The following is a 22780-nucleotide window of genomic DNA, read 5'->3' as shown; positions in this document are numbered from 1 at the left end:
AATTGGTAGATGAAATCATTGTTTCTCAACAATAAAAAAATCAAATTTAAGGAAAACTGGTAGACTTTCAAAAAGTCTACCAAGAAACTGTATCCAAGTATCTAAAAATGTATGTCACTTTGACAAAGGCAAATACAACATTTCAGATATCTCTTGATTGAAAATGAAAAAAATTGAAATTGTTTCAGAATATAAATATACAGGTGTATTATCAGATATCGCAATGAATTTCAATGATCATGATACATATATTTCAGAAAAAATTTCTAAAAATATTGGTCTTTTATGAAGAATGGGGAAAAACATAACAAATGAAGCAGCATTCAGCATATTTAGATCTTTTATAATGCCTCATTTTCAATATTGTTCAACAATTTTACTCCCACTGAATGAGAATTTGATGGAAATTTCACACAAATCACAGAATAGGGCTTGAAACTTTCAGTTGAAGATGGAGAATATATCACAATACGTTCATATTTTTATACGAATTTATGAATATCTCAAATATAATACACAGTTCTAATAGCCCTTCAATTCATTTTTGATTGAAGAGATACAACCCAAGTTTTGGACAAAATCAATTATTCTATTGAAGTTTGCCATTGGAAATAAAAAGAATGTGAAAAATTTTGTAGAGTATAAAAAAAAATATGTTCAATTTTTGTATAAAATAATATTGATTACATCGAGTAATATTTCGACAACTTCATTTGAATATTCATTCTCTTTTTTTTCTTTCATCATATCGACAATTATAATGTGTTTGTATTGTGTTATTTGATATATAATATAGATGAAATTTGTCTTTCACACTAAGTAATTTAGACGAATCGTTCAGAAGTTATCAGGATAAGATTACGCGTCGCGTCTACCGTTAGACGACGATGGAGATGCGCAAGGTGGAGAAAGTGAATGCGGGCAGACGCGTGGGGGCAGGCGTCGTTCGTGTTAGTTTCGTGAAATTTTTTTCTAGGTACCATAATTCGATTCTCGAAGCTATTCATTATTTAGTGCAGTTGGTATATTTTTTTTGTTACTGTATTTTTTAAGTCAAGATATAAATTACTAGCTGTCTCAGGCGGTTTCGCCCACGTAGAATTTGGTTTGTCACATTATGTTTCGTGACAGACCATTTCAAACGAAAAGTTACAATATTTTTATATCAACCCAGAGCTTCAGGTTTCCAACTTCAAAACTGAGGAAATTCAATACAATCTTTGAACTCTTTGGAGGTGAAAATTCCTGATTCCCTTTCTTGATGCTTATTTTCGCTATACAAAGAACCTACCTGCATATTTAAAGATTCCAGGTTCAGCAGCTTCGGCTTTGCGTTAAAATAAGAGCGTCAGTCAATCAATGAAACAATGAATTTTTGTGGTTACAAAACTGATAAGACTGGGTATAATTTGTAAAATATCTGTTCTTCGTATGAAAAACCTCTAATAAAAATCAAGTGAAATGTTGAAACATTTCATACAAATGAAAAAAATACTGGGTATTCCATTTGAAAAAGTTAAATTACGTCTATTTGAGAATGAATGAAACTTGACCGGTTTTACCGAGAATCCTGTATATTGTTTTCGAAAGTTGAGATTTCAGAAATTATAATAGTGATGTTGATCAGCTATTCCTAAAAAAATCCACTTACTTGTCGTAGTCATGCGGGTGGTGTTTAAAAAAAATATTGTCTGCAAAATAGGTTTTTCTGGAATAACTTGGCAATGACAGTGGAAATTCGAAAACAAAAATTTCTTAGAGAGATGAAAAATATGGAATCGATGACGTATTCATATACTGGGTGTTCCGTTGAAAAAAATATAACTTTGGTTAGCTACGCTCGGCTGAGTCACCCAGTATCATTTCAAAAGATATTATTTATCGATATGACTGCGAAAAAAAATTTTCCAATTCGAAAAATTGTTTTCCTTGATAACTATGGACGGAGGAAATCTTGTTGACTCACCCTGTATAGGAAATGAAAAACACAAACATCGTTTTTTTAAACGTTTTCATAAAGCAGAAAGGAGAATCGAAACTTTCTATGTTTTTCACCACTTTCATTTGTAACTAACGTTACTGAAGTTTGAAAATGTCCTACAGGGGCATTAAACTCAATGCATAAGTTTGAAAATGTCCTTATAGGACGAAACTGCATGATCTCCTACCATGTAGTAACGGCTAAATCCATCAAATTGTTTTCAAAAAATTTTGTGAACTCAATGTTTCAAATAGTTAGGGTTAAGAGAGTGTTGGTAGAACTATTTTCTAATGAGATTGAATTCCTGTTTTTCAGAAGTATAAAAATAACACGAGAGGATTCATTAATAGTAGCCTTATAATGCATGATTAAGATTCTTCATTTTAGTGTTTTATTTCATAACACTGCCTTCAATAAAATACTTCCATTAGCGATCAAACACAAGCACGTTCATTCCATCTCCCAGGACAATATCGATATTCCACTCAATGTACAATTACTACGGTTATGGTGCCTTTAGAATTGATACACCCATAAATACAAAATGAAAATCAATAAATCTGTGCAAAAGGCGTAAAACTTCGAACGCTCTTTTCATTCGAGCCATATATGTGAAGTGTATTATATTTTCACATTAGCACGATGAAAGGAATAACAAAGTTAATGACTTATTCAAATGGCAGAGTGAAAAGTGAATAGCTGAAATTTAATCTTCGGCAAATCTCGTTTGCGGAAGTGATGCCATTGACTGCTGGAGAGAAACCGGTGTTATTAAGAGAGCAGTAATATATAACAATCTTCAATTGGTCCATATGCTCCTCAGAGGAATCGTAATATATTATTATCAAAAAGCCCCAAAGGTATACAGTCATATATAAGTGATCTTGATATGAGGGTATACAAAGTTAACAAATTATTTTCTTGTATTTGATTGAATAGAACTGGCCGATACTTGAAAATCCAGTTTATTGTATGATTTTCACTATAAAGGTTTTCACAAAAACCGCAACACGTGTTTCGCTATACAATAGCTTCCTCAAGCTTCCTCAAGCAGTTTATGCTTGAGAAAGCTTTTGCATAGCGAAACACGTGTTGCGTTTTTTGTGAAACTTTTTATAGTGAACATTATACAATACACTGTAAAAATTAGTTTTTTTCTTGTATTTGATACGAATCCCACATTGGGAAATAATACCTCGTTAATCTTCACCTCACACAAATTTCGACTTATGGTTAATGGAAACATAAATTTCAACAATTTATAACGAAGAAATTATGGCAATTCATGAATTTCTCATGAAACTGTTTCCAGATATTATTCAAGATAGCTCTGGAAACCGTGGATATCGCAAAAAATATCAACAGAAAAATTATGTGAATTTGGCAGCATAACAATGATACAGCTCAGTAATTTGAAGTTTAGAGTTCTTCGGTGAAATGACTTTTTTTTTGAGTAAACATCATATATTTCATTATAGATTTACGTTGTTCATGCAATCATAGATCCATTTCATAAAAACTCTTCAATATCTCATTTTACATAATTTTAAAAATATTCGATATTCAATCTAAAAAATTATACTTCCAGGACCTCACTTCAGTACAATTCTATAATATAGGCAAGAAATACTCAGAAATATTATCGCAATAAAACGAAAACATCGTTGTCAAGGTTGTGATTCTGTATATTGTATCATGATTTTTTATCATCTGTTTAGTATAATTTTCATATGCCACTGCAAGAGACAGATTATTGAGGCAAAAACGTCAGTGATTTATGAGAATTTAGTGACTACTCTTTTGAAATTATAGTATAATTCAAATGAATTTCCCAAAATTGCGTTTTTTTTTAAGATCTTCAGATGATGTGGTGCTGCAGGTTTTTTCGGGTTTTCCTGCAGCTGAAAAAGCAAATGCGCCACTGGAATCAATGAAGGAAAACCCAGAAAAACCTGCAGTACCACATCGTCTGAAGATCCTGATCTGCCAATGTCCTCTCTCTCATAAAATAAAAAGTAGGGTGTCTCCAGAGGCTCCAATAGATTCATTAGATCGCCAGAACACTTCGTGACATGACTATCGTCAAACTGAACTATCGAACAAAGTCGAAAGTTTACTTTCAATCAACATATTTGCCAGTGACAAATTCAACAATTCTTATTCTTTCATTTCAAATAAAACTTATGTTTGTATTCATTCAACATTTTGTGTAAACAGTAGCTTATATAACAACTATCACTCCTAGTTTTTGTCTAAATGAAAGTTGAATGCAGCATATGGCAAATACAATCTTCGTTAATCACTGAAGTAGACAAATTACGAATTCAAACGCCGTGGAAGAATTATTTATGGTGACCGGTCATTACTCCGTCTGAAATAAATTCGAATTGAATCTTCATCGATCTCCTGTTCTTTTATTTTTAACAAATTTGAAACAGTACCGTGGAATTTTATGATTTACTTCTTGAATACTAATATGTCCAAAGTCCCCAGGCACATAGTGTTGAATACAAAAGTGTGGATAATTGGTTGGTATTCGTAGTGTTTGTATAATACATTCCACTTTTATCACCTACACACAAAGCATTGAATTAAATACATAAAAAAGCTCAGATAAACATTCATCTAAGAAACGATTATTTTCTTTCACACTTCCTAACAAGTTTATTGTACAATGAAAATATCATTTCGAAAATTAAATGGAATTTCTATGAATGAGACAAATCTTAGGTGTTCTTCACTACATTACCACTTCATATTTTTCCTTCACATCTTCAATTCTTTCTGACATTCATTTATTGATTTCAAACGTGACTTTATTGTGTAGTAGATTTGGTTTTCAGAAATAACATATATATCATTGTTAACATCAACCTTCACTTATTTGCGCATTATATTAATCCACGTCTATCATTTAAATGAATTGGCCATTTTCTGGTTATTGAAAAAAATTTTTTTTGCAGCAAATTAGTTTTTGATAACAAAATATTGACCTATTCCTCTTGCACTAAATGATTTTATTAGTCAGTTATATCTTCATGTGATCAAAAATTTCGTTTCGTGATTTAGATTTTATAAAGATAACATGATTCTTTCAAGTTTATTCCGTTATTTTTTTTCTCTCAACATCCAGAATGAGAAACAAAGATGGAGCTGTTTGAAATTTCTCTGATAGTGAATTTGTCTCCATGACTGTGTAAAACATGTTTTTTTAACGTCTGTAATCTTTTATATACATTTTTGTTCAGTCTACCCCATATCTTCTTTCTATTTCTTCCTTCAGTGAAATAGCAGATTTTGCGGTTTTGAATGTTTTTTCTATCATTTGATGGTTTTGTGTGCTGTCCAGCTATATTGTTTTTCATAAATATAAATTTTCAAGATACTTCATCAAAGCAATAGTAACTTCAGGTGCGATGATGTAATATCTACAAGGATTATGTGATTCATTAGACAGTTAACTGTGCTAGCAAAAATATGTGAAAAAAAGGTGCCAAAAATGAAAATTGAAAATGTTTCACGCATACATGAATAAATACTAGTTTGAGAAACTAGAGAAAAACGCTTTAATTGCAACACAAACTGGAAAATTAAAAATGATTCGAAACTGATTGAAGATTTGATTTTTCAGTTTGTGTTGCTATCAATATGCATTTTTTTGTTTTTAAAACTATTATTTATTATCTACTTTTTAGTTTGGATGACTATTTCAAGCCCATCTGTTTAAAGGAGTCAGTTACAGACAAACATACAAGTGAAGCTAATAAAAGCGTGTTAATGATAAATAAAAGTTCAAAAAAGTAAAATAAAACGTTTCAATAGCAATACAAACTGAAAAATGAAAAATAATTCGAAACTAATTTAAGATTGTGTTCAACATCGATAATCAGTCCTATGGCTTGATGTAACTAATGACTTTTAATAATAGGTGTGAAATCAGAATGAATCTATTGTAAAAAATCGTGGAGTGCTAAATATCCATTGTTATAAATACTTGGTTAGGAGCTGTTTGTCAGATTGGCACCCCATGCACAATCTTAAATTAGTTTCAAATTAGTTTTTATTTTTCAGTTTGTGTTGCTATCAAAGCATGTTTTTTTAGTTTTTTGAACTATTATTCATTTTCCACTTTTTAGTTTGGCTATTTCAAGCGCATTTGTTTCATTATAAAATATATACGCACAGTGCGGTTGTCACACAGAGACTGTGTGAGAGCAATCCTGGCGATCCTGATCAGAATAATAAGATAAACTCATGAAATTATTATATTTTTACCGATTTTTGATAAGTATTCACAGTTAAAAATACATCTGTCCATTTAAAGTTAGTCAAAATCGAGTCCAAAGGAGTCGGTTACAAACAAACAACCATACAAGTAAAGCTAATATAAGTGTGTTGAAAAAAGGATAAGTAGATGTTTATGTCCTTTTATCTTTTCAAAAATATTTCAGTTCAGAAACGTCGTGAATCATATTTTGAATCAAATCCTTGACATTATGCATACGATGATCATAATCGTGGCTTTATGTCTCTATTCAGTTACTGCAAGTATGAGAGGTTCTTGAGTTTTCATTTTGCCATAAAAAATATTATAGCAACTGTTACAAACTAGAGAATACTAATTATAACCACGTAGAAATTGCTCATGTAGGAAACAAATTATGATGTGACATATAATTTGTGCATCAAAGCCGAAAAAATATTCCGGACATAAAAGGCTTCACAGTATTTTGTTTTAAATTGATTTCAATTATTTTGGTTTCGTTTGTTAGTAGTAATAACAAATGAGTATTCGATTATCTGGTACAAACAATTTGAAAATGAATGCATTCGAAGATACTAAGAAAATTCATTATACTATACTACATCATGTGATAAATCTGGGATTTTTCTAATGTTTTCTGTTCTGACAATTACCACAAGAAAACGTTTCTAACTTCTCTTTCATCAAACGAGAAAGTGATAAACTTCCAAATGAAATAACTCAAAGAAAACTTCATGGGAATATGTAGAGCATACTTAACCAGAAAATTATTTCAGGTATGAACTGGAAGAAAAAAATTCTTTCGAAAAAACTATTTCCACATGGACATTGAATCACACGAAAGGAGAAAGTGCCGTTTTCATATAATTATGAAATTACATAAAAATCACTTTTTGGAATCAAAACAAATGTCACGCATAAGAACGCTACAGATTTTCCACAATTTTTGTTCAACGATAGAAACGTAGAAAACAAAAAAGCTTTTTTTTCAAAAAACAAATCGCTCTTGAAGATACTCCCTACAGAATTCAAATGACCATTCATAATATTTATGATTATCTTTGAACATACCGAACCTAAGTGTATATCTATTTTTGTCATTTCTATTTCCAAGTAACTTTCAGCTCATGCATTTTTCATCAATTCAAATCAACATCTGAAAGAATTATTGAAGCTTATTTGAGGTCAGATAACTTTATCCCCATAGTGAAAAATGACTTTACTAGCGTCACCTGTTATACGGCCGGTTTCTTTGGAGGATGAAGCACATCAAACCCGTTTCATTTCCAATGAATCCGTAAAAACATCAAACTCATAAAAGTGCCGATATGGAACACTTCAACAGTGTTGCCAACGAGGCGTAAAATAAGCGTATTTTTAGTTTTATCTGCGCGCAATTATTGCGCTTTCCGATTTTTGCGGAATTTCTGCGCATTTTACATCCCGCCACTTTGCTTCAGTGGATAAAATTCACCTCAGATTGTCTCATAGGCCTATTATTATTATTTCGTGCTCTTGCCGATTTTTGACAAAACAACTTTATTGGATGATAAAACTCCACTCAAGTAGGTAAAATGTTACTTGACAAACAAGGAAAATATGATATGGTGCAATGGCGAACTGATGATTATTATATGAAAATATAAAATGTTGTGTGGCTCGATAACATTTGATAATACTAATACACCTCGAAAAGATATTAAAAAAATTAGTCTTCATAATATATCTGAATGTGAAGCGAAAATAGAAGAATTCATCAGTAAGTAAGTGTGATGTAATTTTAAATTATATACAAAGAAACCATCAAGATATAGAAAAATCTTTATTCTTCTTCATCTTGAGTCGAACTTGATAGCATTGACAAATTATAATCAACAGTAAAATAATTAATTCAATGTCAAGAATATTCTATCATATAATCTCTAAGTTTTATGCATTTTATTAAAATTGTTTCAGTTATGAAAGGCAACTCAAAGAAAAATATGAGTCAAATTGTGTTTACTTGACCTTCAAATAGAACGATGATCTTTTCGAAAGCAGACAAGTTTACGTTATATAAGGGTGGAAAACCCATGTGAATCAGACTTTAAAAAATTCAATATTAGGATATTCAATCCTAAACGAACGTCAAAAACATAAATATTGTCCCCAAATTGGCAGAAAATGTTCTTCACATTTCAATGACCATTAGAGAATAATAAAAAATAATCATAACGTATTTCATTATATAAAACAATATGGAGTCATTTTCGAAAGAATGCTGTTACCGTCTATGCTAAATCGAAAGATAACCAATAGATGAGAAATGCCTTACTGAATTCTTCGAAACTATTGGCAAGCAATTAAATTGATTGTATGTATTGAATTGAGCCTGTTCAAAAATGTGCATGCTTCGACCACCGGGGTTCATGAATGTTCATGAATCTAGGAAAATATTCTCCTTAGAAGAATAGCAGAAGAATAATCGACTTCATATTCTTTGTAGATTCTATTTTGTATACTATATACATTCAGATGCTATCAATTTCACTAGTTGGGTTGTATGGAGATGCAGATATGATCGAGATGAAAAATGTTTTGTTATTGAATAATTATTGGTATAAATGACCAATAAGGATAGCAAAACATTCTCCTCAGAAAGATTTTATAATTGGGCAAATTTTTTTTGCAGTATTTACTTTAAACTTTTGTACGTCGTTAATTTTTACGATTCTGGTCACTTCCTCACGATTTTGTGGTAACGTTTCAGTGGTGCATTGACGTTCATAAAATAGAAATATCTCCATCTTCAGATCATCGATAAAAAGTTATTTCTCATTAAAACATTATTCCGAAATCTCACAACTGGAACAGAATTCGAAACAATTTCATAGACAACTCTGACAGTTGCTCTGTTGGGCAGCAAATGAGTTTCTTATGAAATTTCATCAAGTCTTGTCATCTGCTGTGATTTATGTGCCACTGCAGCATTGAATAGAAAATAAATGACATTTTGTGAATGTCATGGTATGATGAAAATTCCTCAGATCATTAATAGCGTACACTTGTTCCACTGGTTTTTTGTTTGAAAACCAGTTTCTTTAAGAAAACAAGTAAAAATCGTACAATATATTATAAGAGTAAGTGTTATGGAGTTTTTCATTACTGAAAGGTTAATTTAAGAAAATAATGTCCGTTGTAAATTTGCTAATTGACTTATATTCCTTGTAATTTTTCGCCACCAATAATGAATTCCATAAATAATGAGATATGTGAGGTGAAACTAGTTTCAAGACATATTTCACTTCTATGGCTTATTACTTGTGGAGATTGCCTCCTATTTTTTGTTGTTCTTCATTAGTGACATACTCTAGAAATTAATTAATAAGTTGAGACCAGACCCAATTATTCTTGAAGATTTGTGTAATAAACTTATACTTCGAGAGCTTTGAGATATTTTGTGTTCAGGTTTTACAAAGTAAAATCTACTCTATAAATTCAAGGAAGTAGAAATGAATACATTTATTCGTTCTTCAACTACAATTCACGGTTGACTTATTTGACGTTGATTTTGTGATCTTCTTGAAGAATCTGTTTAAATATGTTTTTTCGTTAACCAGCTGTCGCTCCCCTACGAACGACAACCCTCAGAAGTCGAAACTTGTGCGAGCTAAGGATAAACGAAGTCTTACGTTTTAACGTGTGATTCCTAATTGAATTAATACATGCACATTTTTGACACTATTGAAAACAACATTCCTGACATCAGAAAAACAATCTTTGAAATGTTTATATTTATGTGTTTCACTCTCCAACAAATATGTCCAATCACCTGTTTTGCTTCAGAGAAAATCAAACCCACCAGAAAAAACTTTCCCTAATGAAGGCGTTTTTTTCCATAATATTCATGAGTGAATCTCTTACGGTATTTATGAGATGATATACAAGTTATATAATCGTAATGACGATGTGATCATGTAAATTAACTGTACTTGTAGTGTGAGAGATGCAAATTGAAGAAAGTTCACTTTTTATGCGGGTACTCGACAGGGTATGCAGATTGAGGAAATTACTTTCATTGATTCGCTATCTGCGAGATTGAATGAGAATGTGGCACGTTATAAAGTTCACTTAAAAATGGTTCTTCACAAAAAATACTGGTTTGTATGAAAATAGTTTTCGTTTCACAATTGAATCAAACTACTTATGGAAGTAATTGGAGAGTTACGATGAGGACCTAATGACGATATCTTTTTTGGAGTTTGGATGATGGGTATTTGATATCAAATAACTCCCTTTCGGGTTAAATGACAATTGATTTCTGGACATGCTTGATTTGGGAGAGCCTTTATTGGTATTTTACCAAAAATATCAGCCAATCAATGTTAGCGATGCATTTAATTGATTTCTTCTCCTTGCTACGAATGGAAGGTAATGATATCTAATGTTTCTCCAATGTTCGTAATATTTTGGAATAGTGCAATTGCAAGGTAGGTTAGGTTACATACCGAATACGTGGTGTTGGAAATAAAATGATTTTTTTGAAACTGTAACTACTATATTTTGAAATAGAAGAGTGTAAATAACAAATCAGAGTGATACTTTTGAACAAGTTCTATATCGTACTTTTAACGGTGAAATTTTTTGACCTGTTTATCATCTGTCACTCAAACTTACCTGTATCAATGAACTTAAAATCGGTAACACGGACATTTTGCTAGATATTCAAACTTTGTGTTTATCACATACATATTGTACAACTACAATGGGTTACCAATTTAATACTTAAGAATAATATGGAGAATCCATATGTGATTTTCACCTAAAAGTGTATTTCATACTGTGCCATTGACAATTCTTATAATGATTTTATACATTACAATGATCAGCGAAAATGATACTGAAGAGTTGAATACTTACGTAGATGTTGTCAGATAAATGTTTTACCGTTTCTTAAATGTGTGAGAATTATTTAGATGAAATTATATGATTGGCAATTTGCAATATTTTTTCAATGAAGCATTTTTTTCTGTTTACTTTTTTCATCAGATTGTATACACAGTATTCGAGAAATGAGTATTTGGGGTACTTTCGATAAAAAAAGGAAAACAAATCACTGAACACCTAAAGCGTATTTTCTACTATTATTATACATGTGTATTAACAGAAGATCACTTAGTCATGATTTCTGAATTGCAAAACATAATTGTGGTCACAGGCTTTTTCTGGTGTATATTCATGATTGAATTTCAAATTACATACTAAGTAATAACGGTAGCTCAATGTACGCTGTTGAATGTACTGTTGGTAAATAACTCATACGATAACGAACAATGTTATTGATCTAATAAATTTCCAAAGTCAGTAGATGAATGATTTTGTGGGTTCAAAATAGTTCAGCATGCAAGGCTGAATATTTCTGGTAGTCAGCTTTTGGTCAACGGAAAAAATTATGATAATGTTCGATATTACTCGATAGATTATGAAATCATGAAGGATATGTTTTTCAAAATATCTTATCTTTTCAATCTCTTTATTATTCTTCAATGTTTACATATACTCTCATATTTGGATTGTGTTTTTTGTGAACTTGCAATTCTAATAAAAATTTTTCATAGGTGAATAACTTTTCACGAAAAGTGTCATTTCTGAATATATTTTTTATATTTCTATTGAAAAGTAGAAGAATGAAGCTAGGTGAAAAATTTTGTATCTTGAAAAATTGAATCGGAAAAATAATAGTATAAGTATAATAGTATAAGTAATTTATAGTAGATTGTCATTTACAGCAATCCAGTCCTGATAAAATTTTAGTTTCGGGTATATATAATGAAAATCCAAGGTATGTTATTTCATCATGAAACATAATTTATTACACACTATTTTCTTGAGAATGTTCCCTTGTTCAGGGTGGTAACTATATTTTTCATCATTTATAAGGCATTATACGGAAATTTAACAGTTCACATTTTCATTACATGATTTGAAAAGGCAGAAATTCATGTAAACCTTCTCACAATATCATTATCAATAATATGCAACATCGTTCTTATTTATCTTTTTCAATAAAGTTCATCGAGTTTTCTATTAGAAACCTACTATGGAAATATATTTTCAACATCAAGATACAAATGTGAAAATTCTACCACATAATATATATTTTTTCCTTCTCATGTTTCTTCTTCAAGTTTCGTATATGTGATATGTATCAAGAACGAATATATGCTATCAGTTCAAAAATTATTTTTAAGAAACCCAAAACATCTTTGAAGTCAAAAAATAATTTACAGAATTTTCATCTTGAAATTTTTTTCAACTAATTCAGGTCCAGAATAAATTCACATTTCGAATTCAGTGAATTTCGAATCTGAGTAGATTTTCCTGTTGAAATCGAAGATAAAAATTCCTCATTTTTTTTAAATTCTGTACTTAATGCCATTACCAAAAAACAATTATCAAAATAATTCCGCAAGTTCAAAAGAACGTTCGAAATAATGAAGAGTCATTTCTTGGTACGTCCCCATAAATGTTATCTCGACGACACCGTATGAATCGGCACAATATCGAGCATAAATTCCACCTACCTTTCAGCTCCCGCGAGTTCCGTGTATCACGGTCCAATAATAATCGATGCAACTTGTCGGCGTGCTTCTGCTTCTTCTGCGTAAGGTGACACTGACACTGGCTCTGCCGTCCTTGGCCTTGTGCTTTGCGTTGCTTTCACGGTCACAACTACAACAGGAATGCTTTGGCGAGCGACGAACTGCTTCTTTTCCTCGACGTCGTCTGCAAGAAGTACTTCTTGTGGTGGGGTCGTACCACTACTCTAGCAGGTGGAACGTCATATATTCATGAGTGCTGGAAGATGCCACCGAACTTCATTTCTGATAGGCACATGTATCTTGTTTTTAGGTGCTCACTCATTATCTGATTAGGATTGTTTAGGAAAACTCAAAGTCTTTGGGAATGGAGTAGCTGGAGAACAAACAATGTTAATAATTATACCATCGAAATCAGTTATCATATGGATGTGATTGTGGATACTGACAATCGAAACGTTTTCAATCAATTTTTTTTAATTTTTTGCATTTTTTCGTTATTTATCTCTTTTGTTTAATTTTTCAAATCACACTGCGGTTGTAAATAGTCCCCTCCTTTCATTTCATATCATTTTTTGTTACGTTTTGATAAAAAGCCAATGGTGTGGCGTCACTTGCACAGAGATATCCCTACCAAGTTTTCTTTTAAAGAGGACTTGGGGAATGTGACCCTTTGTTCGAAACATATTTCAATTCTCCATACAAAGCACTCTACTGTTTTGAATTGGGATGGCCAGTTACGGAGTTATTGGTGTATGAATTGGAAACTGTACAAAATGATCATTCGCAACTTTGCAACCAAAAGCACTGAATCAGCTCTGAAGTCAGTTATCCTAGGTTACACAAAACTTGTGATGTGTTAGAAAAAGAAAATGTTCAGGAAAATGAATCGTATTTAGACTGAAGCTGAACCAAAGCATTCGACAGAAAAGTGTATTTATGATTTTAATCCGATTTGTGATTGTTTGTGTTCGACTATGTAGATAAATGTCCACACCCTCTTACCCTATCACCACTGCATATCGTATTAGCTCAACAGCTGTCATCATAGATAATGAGAATTCACCTCATTTCATGTCGTTAAAAGTTCCAAAAATGCTATGCGCTGATCTGTAGAAGGAAAAATAGAAGCAATCCCCATTTATTCTCGGACAGTCAACCGGTGTTGGAAGCTCTTGGCTTCTGAACAACGTCTAAATTGATAGCAAATTGCCAAGAACGACTCTCCTTGATAGGAAGACTTAACAGATTGTCTCTGGTCTGAATTCCTGGCCATACTAGCCTGGAAGGCAATGAGGCTGCTGACTCCCTTACGAAGGAGGGTGCTGCAAGCAGCTTCATTAGACCAGAACCTGGTCATTGACATCGCTTCAGGCTTTGCCAAACAAATATTGAACACTTCTGGCAGAATTTTACAGGATTGGCTCATTCCGAAGCGTTCATTCATCCTTCGAAGCTTGATACCAAACAGTTGTTGGATTACAGTAGAAATGAACTAAAATGTCAAACAGGCCTTCTTACAGGTCACTGTCATTTGAAGCATCATATGCAGAGACTCGGGCTGTCGTAAGGCAGTGTGTTTCTCCTCTGTTTAGCAATTGATGAAACAGCAGAGCACATACTTTATGCTTGTCTCACCAAGGACCAAATCAGGTGTTTAGAGTTCGGCAGAACCGTACTTTTACCATCTGACCTGAAAAACCACTCACCATACAAACTATTCAACTTCGTTAAGAAGGTTTATTTGATCGAGTGTGAAGAGGTGTTAGCCACAATAAACCCTTGCGGGTTGCGGTGAAGGGTCGAATAGACCCATCAACTTCGGACCTAACCTGATATAACCTAATCCTCATCTAGGTCAAGACCAACTGTAAATTTCATGGAGCACAAATATTGTAAGATTTCCTGATAATCCGATCTGCCGAAAATATCTCAGAGAATTTGTTATGAAATTTCAAACAACTGAAAGTGTAGCAAGAGCTGAAGCAGAGAAACAGATATAAATCGTTGCGTCTGTAGTGAATAATTCCCTGCAGTCCACCATAACACTTGCGCGTGAGAATGATTTCGCAACATCCACCGCCAAGAAATACCACCGAAGATATAAGTTTCACCCCTATTAACCGAAGAAATTACATGAATTGAATGAAGATGAGCCTAAAAGTTGCAGAATTCAGTATTGTGAGTTAATTCCTGAACGTTTGATTGCAAATCGACATCGCATAAAAAGTAGATATCTGTTTCAGCGACGAATATACTATCTTTAAAACAAAAATGGCACCTGCCGAAATGTGCGATATTGGTCCGACATAAATCTATATATTTCACGAGGAGGTGACACTCAAACTCCTGAGGAAATCAATGTCTGGGCAGTAATATTTGGAAATTATATTTTGGTCCCATTCATTGAAAGGTATATCTGACTGGTGATATATTTGGAAATTCTTCCGAACCTCATTCACCTCATGAATTCAAATCCTGGGCCAGTAATCAAGATGTATTCAAAAATTCAATTGTTTTCCAATGAGATACTGCGCCCCAACGTTTTTCAGACCTGTGAAGGATTGATTGGATCATACATACCCAGGCATGTGGATTGTTAAGAACGGTCTGTTGGAATGACCTGCTCGTTCACTAGATTTGATTCCCATAGATTTTCCATACTGCTATACCATATCGAAAGTTTATTTCTCACAACCTGCTAGAATATGGAAACTCAGGGACATAATTACCAAAAGTGTGCTAGCATAACCCCAGAAATATTCGAAAAGCAGGAAATGAGTTCATGAATAGACTGTTTCACCATCAGGAGATTCGAAGAAAACATTCTGAATATTTGCTTAAATGATCTAACATAAGGTGGCGCAGTTACGAAATTCCTAGTGCCAAATTCAATCATCAATAACTCCGCAACTGATGATCGGAATTAAAATTGTATAGAGAATTGAACCTCAGTTACTTTGGCAATAAAGTTCAGCAATATTTCGTATTTTCTATTCTCTTTCCCGAAACAGTGGAAAATGTATTTTGAAGGCATCATGAATATTTGAAATGACGGAAACTATAGAAAATAGTGAAAACTGAACGAAAAATCCGAGCAGAGGGCGGTATACTTCTGTCAACATTTTAATCAGACACCCTGCCACCTTCATATTTTGTTATAGTGTTAACAAAAGGAAACGAAGAAATATAGCAGTGACGAAATCAAAAAACTGGCCGTCGGAGGCGGTACAAATTTACCAATATTTTTAATAGAGTCTCTGCCACTTTCATATTTCGTTATAGTGGTGACAACTGGAAATAAAAAAATATGTCAGCAGTGAAATCAAAAAACCGACCGTCGGGGGCGGTACAGATCCAGCAATATCTTTATTAGAGATTCTGCCTCCTTCATATTTTGGTATAGTATTAAGAAATGGAAATAAAGAAAAAAGTCAGAGGTGAAATAAAAAAACCGATCGTCGGGGGCGGTACAGATCCAGCAAAATCTTTATTAGAGATTCTGCCACCTTCATATTTTGGTAAAGTGTTAAGAAATGGAAATAAAGAAATATGTCAGAGGTGAAATCAAAAAACCGGCCGTCGGGGGCGGTACAGATCCAGCAATATTTTTATCAGAGACTCTGCCACCTTCATATTTTGGTATAGTGTTAAGAAATGGAAATGAAGAAATATGTCAGGTGTGAAATTAAAAAACCGGCCGTCGGGGGCGGTACAGATCCAGCAATATTTTTATTAGAGACTCTGCCTTCTTCATATTTTGGTATAGTGTTAAGAAATGGAAATGAAGAAATATGTCAGGTGTGAAATTAAAAAACCGGCCGTCGGGGGCGGTACAGATCCAGCAATATTTTTATTAGAGACTCTGCCTTCTTCATATTTTGGTATAGTGTTAAGAAATGGAAATGAAGAAATATGTCAGGTGTGAAATCAAGAAACCGGCCGTCAGGGGCGGTATAGATCCAGCAATATTTTTATAAGAGACCCTGTTACCTTCATATTTTATAATCATTGAATTGAAAAGAAATCACTTGTATCCATTTGATTTGCACTCAAAACATTCATTATGGTATTGAAACACTTATCATTTGCAAGGACGCTAAACAACATAATATCTAAATCCATCATCCCTGAGTTCTGTATCTGAAAGAAGTTGCAAAATTTGCAATTTTTGTGAGCAGTTCATCAAAAACTCAATTGCTTCCTTTTTTTCTTCCGAAGTTTCCCACAAGTGAAAAATATAAAACATTTCAACCAATTCCATATAATTTTTGATATCCATATTTGTCAAATAATCATTGTCAAATAATTAACTTGTAATCTTCAATGGTTGCAATACGTGTAAACTAGAATAAAAACTTTATTTTTGATAATATTCTGATGAGTCTGAAATTAAAATGAAAATAATTTAAGATTTGAAAATGTTCCTTTGGAAGTGAGTAGAATATGTGAAGAAGTACATTCGGTAGCCGGGCGGTTGTGGGTGCTTTATTCACTCAGTCAATCGGCCATTGTGTGAGTCGATGGTTCAAGCAGCAGGCTGAACGCTCGATTTTCACTTGCTATCATCCAACCCGTGTTAGTAATCATACGTTAAAAAGTAACACCTCGTTAGTCCTTAGCTCGCACAAGTTACGACTTCTGAGGGTTGTCGTTCGTAGGGGTGCGACAGCTGGTTGACGGAAAAAACATATTTTAAACATATATTCAAACATATTTTGTTGAATTGAAAACAAATTTCCCACTTTTGGCTATCTGAAGGATGAGACTGAAAAATCTTTCTGATTAAATTCATTTAGATTTTCACAATTGAAGGTTCTCAAACAGGATTGAGAAAGCTATTGTATAGCGGAATACTTGTTGACGTTTGTTGAATCTTTAATAGTGGAAATCACAAACATTCTTAATATGAATGGATATGGATTTTCATCAAGTATTGGCCAGTTCCATTCAATATTAGATAAACTATGATAAGAATGGACACAATTAGATACTCTCGTAATAGTGCAAGGAAATTCATATTCAATTAACGTTTGAGTTCATTCCTGTTACATTCTAGTATATGCAGAAAAACTAGAGTAGTTATACGTTTTGATGAGCAAAAATTTTTTCCGTATAAAATACACTTTGCTATTATTTATACTTTCAGATGTTTATTGTGTTCATTTTATATTGAGTGTGTTTTATTCAGTGACTATTTCAATTGCACTGATTTATGTTAGTGTTTTCATTTATACAAAAACTGGGAACTTCAAAAATGTTCATCTTATTCCATTTGAATCAGAATATTCTCACCCTTATTGTTCTTAATTGTCATAATTGTTTTGTTCTTCAATTGTTCCTCACCCACATACAAGGTTTCACACTAAGAGGAAATATTAGTATATTCATCGAAGTATAATGTACCTTACATACTTCACTTCATATTCAGGTATTATTATTTACTGATGAATCAATCATTATTATTATTATCATTATTGATCATACGTTTATGATTTGAAGACAAATTTATTATACTCCCTCGAATTTTAATAAATCCAAATAAAGAAAACGAATATAATGAAATATTAACCAACATTTTCATCCGTTCATAAAAAAGGTTATACGACTCTCCCTGTAAAACACTTCAACGAAGACTCGTTGTAATTGTGTTACGTGAAACCGTAACTCCTTCTAGAGGAAAAAGTACAGAGATATTTAATTTTCCTCTGAACCCTTCCTTTCATCAAATCGTTTCAGATATATCAAAAAAATCTCAAGGAATTTATAGATCGACAACTGTTTGGTGCACTTTCTTCTCATCATACATTTTGAACAAGACAGTTTATCGTCTCAATACATGATGAAATTGCAAGTTTTGTTACAAATTCAGCTGGATAGTAACTTCAAAATGCAATTCAGCAAGGAAATATTCCATAATGCAAGGTATTACCAGTCTTTCCTAGTCAGATGTATTTTTTGGAATGGTGACGATGATAAAAATCAGAGAAACACATCATCTCCAAAAGTTATGTGTAGGATGATTCATCACGAAGAGTTTTTCAAAAGTTCGAAGATTTCAAAATTGAAAATTTAGGACAGGTATTATTTACAACAGTTCATTTACCTGAAATATTTTGAATTACCTCCATTTACGGTAATAAATGGAGAGTATGTCTTATGTTTGGTTGATCGGTAGCCAAGCGGTTCGGCGCGGGTGCTTTGTTCACTCACTCGAATTGACTGCCGTGTTGGTCGGTGGTTCAAGCCCTAGTCTGAACGATCGATTTTCACTTGCTATCGTCCAACCCATGTTAGGAATCACACGTTAAAAGGTAATACCTTGTTAATCCACAGCCCGCACAAGTTTCGACTTCTGAGGGGTTCGTAGGGGTACGACAGCTGGTTAACGGAAAAACAGATTTGTTAATGGTTAAACAAATTTAAACAACTCAAATTCAGAAATCGAACATGAAACATTTCAAATATAGATATGGATCCTGATTCAATAGAGACTCAAAGAAGAAGCCCTCTTTCTGCTGTGAGCATTTATTGGCCCTTTTGAAAAGTAAATGGTCTGAGAATAAGTCAAGAAATTCACTGTGGCTTTCATGCATCCTTAATGGTTATACTTTATCTTTGATGAAACCCATTTGAACCAATACAGGGAAATCAAGTCTGACTCAGGAGGTGGCTGAAGTATGGACCTTCATTTTCCAACGATATTCTTTGAAACACCATATTTTAAGTTTTATCGACACCCCCTGAATCCTTAGGTGGACCACCATCTTGTTGATACCTATCTCTTGATCTGTGGCATCCCATCCAACATCATTTGGGCTATTACAATATAAATTGTCTACAAATTGTTCAATCTTGATCCCTTATGAAATTTGTAGTGAAGCTGTCATTATGGTTATAATTTGTCACCGAAATCATTAAATCACTTAACTATATGTGAAAGATCAATTAGAAGGTGGGAGTAAGAACTGCTGCTTCCTCCACATCTTGCTGTAAATGAAATTTTCATATCGAAAAAGACAAGGCATTCATCATCTGTGCAAGTTCCTTTTTCTTTTTCGTAAAGTATTATGAAATATATGTCACACGATGCGAGTATAAACCGGGAGTCAATATATACAATAAAGGAACAAACAAAGTGGAAACGAATTTGAATTCATAGTGATTTTGAAAATGCTTTTGTTGTGGTTTTGAAGGTGGCAATTGTACTCGAAAAATTCATAAAATAAAATACTTCGATACACCAATTCTCACTCAGATTGCTAGCTGGAACAGTTCATTAGGAATGAAATCGTTTCATTATGAATTTTGGAGGAACCAAACTACGCCACATGATTCAATTTTAGTTTCACTCGATGTAAAGAGTATGTTCTCCAACTACCGTATAACAAGTGTAAGCCCCTCATTTTAGACATATTAGATCAAGCCAAAGTGGACCATATCACTTCCTTTGAAGTTTCAACAACTTTCGATGTGTGCCTAAATCAGAGCTACCTACAGTTCAACAACAAATTTTATAAATAGGATGCAGGGTTACCAATGGGCTCACCCCTTAGTCCACTTTCGGCAGACATTTTTATGAACAACTTGGAGACCACTATAGTAAATTCAGACCTGGGTAAAAAACATATTCATTTTTGGTACAGATATGAAGACGATATTCCCGCCTGTTTCAGAGGTACTACACGACAGCTGAACCAATTTACGACATTCATGAACAATCTCAATAGCAATATTCAGTTCACACTCGAAACACAGATAGAGAAACAGATAAATTTCATAGACCTGGCCATTACATACAATCAGAATAAATTTGAGCTCGATGTTTTCAGAAAACCTAGTTATACAGACATTACCATCCCAAGCGATTCTTTCCATCCAGACAGTCATAAATTAGCAGCCTACAATTCAATGTTGCACAGAGCATTCTCACTGCCTCTGCTAACAATCTAGCTAGGGAAATTGATATAATTACACAGATAGATCAAAATAACGGTTTCAACGCAGATACTATCCAGAAGTTGGTCAGGAAAGGAAGCCGAAAATTCACCTACAGATTAATATACTCTCAGGTCAAACCACCAGAAAACAAGAAATGGTTAACGCTAACATATTTTGAAAAAAGAACAGATATATTTGCGGGTTTCTTTAGAAAAAACAATATGGAAGTGGCATTCAGACTTCATGCCAGGTTATTTCATTTCCTTTTCAATGCCAAAGATAAGATCGACAAGTTGGAAAAATCTGGAGTTTATTAGCTTAAGTGCCTGGAGTGTAATAGTGTTTATGTGGGACAATGTGGCCGAAATTTACAAAAACGGTATGCTGAACATGGTCCTCCACACTAGGCAAAAATGATTCGACGTTATCAAATCATTCCTTGTCATGCAACCACAAGTTTCCGAATCTAAGCGATACGGAAATTCTGCACTATGCCAGAAAAGGTTGCAAACTCAATTACTTTGAATCCTTGGAAATCCACAAGCATACACATTGCGGGTGCAACCTGTTAAATGATCAAATCGATTCAGTTTACTCGTCGGTTTTCAAATTAGCACATCCACATTGTGAAAGTAAGTTCAGGTACTCAATCAAGTCAAGTACCTCTATTCTATTAGTTCCTACAGGGGTAGTATATAATGGTGAATGTAACGAATCATTGTTAGTTTATTGTATAAGTTTGAAAATGTCCGTATTGGACGAAACTGCAGTAAGGTTAGTTACAAATAGAAGTGGTGAAAAACATAGAAAGTTTCATTTCTCTTCTTTTCATTATGATTTCCTACCACGTAGTAACGGCTACCTCCACCAATTTATCGATACTATATTCCCTACCGCTTCAAGAGATTCTCCTTTTAGATATCTCTGGAACATTAGCATCACTTCCGGAATCCTCATTCGATATTTGAATTCCTGCCTTTTTATTTCCCTCTTCAGCTCAGTCCTCGCGACCACAGTCTACAACACCAAACGCTTCCTTTTAATTTCTATCATCTTTGAAGATATATTGGATTCATTCGATGTCCTTGCCGATGTTCTAGAAGAATCTGATACTTTTCATGAATAACTGAGTGATTCTGAATCTGTTCTATTCCTTTTGCCAGTTCTGATAGGTGATACATGGAATCTGCAACTTTTCGGCTCTTCTATGGGAGCTGTTTTGACAATTTCCAGCGCCTGAGTTGCATCTCCTCACTGATGCGATGACATGAAGATATTTGATTCTGGCTGAATGATGTCATAGATACCTTGAATAAAACTTTCCAATGTCAGCGGTCATCGAACATAATCATAAAAATCATTATTCATGCCCGCATTTTTTCTGAGATCATCATCAATAATCCATCTTAGTGCTTCTTTGCGAAATATATACGCTATATTTCAGTATCTGATCCGGATAAAGGACCGTGTATATTATTCAATACCTAATTTTTTAAGAAAATACCAAATTTAATTTTTTTTACGTTTATTGACTTTTTCTGACAGTCAACAACAATTTTTTCACGAATGTCATTCACAGATAATTGATAGGATTGAAAAATATATTGAAGGATACAAGACAAATATCAGTTAGAAATTGACAATTCAACAAAATATATAATCTGTAATAACTTTGTTATACAAAAACGATAAAAATCGTGAAATTTTTCTGCGGAAATTCCTGGGCAGTTTTGTTTAAAAAAAACGCTCAACTTTGGTCGGTGGAAATATACAAACACAGGCAATTTATTTGCACTATTTCTCTGCTTTTAGACCTGCAACATATGCCATTACATATAAAATAGTAATTTAGAGTCATACAAGAAGTGAAGTGCTCGCAAATATACAAAGAATAATTAAAATTATCGTTTATTTTAATGATTTGAATTCATCAACCTAACATTTACAAAAGCGTCAAATGTTAAACATGAAAATAGGAGGACATAAAAGATTATAATGCAACGTTGCCATTTTTAC

The sequence above is a fragment of the Leptinotarsa decemlineata genome, unplaced genomic scaffold (genome assembly GCF_025532065.1).
Source record: "Leptinotarsa decemlineata unplaced genomic scaffold, Ldec_3_MD MMD2_tig00003335_RagTag_RagTag, whole genome shotgun sequence".
NCBI classification, from domain to species: Eukaryota; Metazoa; Arthropoda; class Insecta; order Coleoptera; family Chrysomelidae; genus Leptinotarsa; species Leptinotarsa decemlineata.
This window is presented reverse-complemented; position numbering follows the sequence as displayed.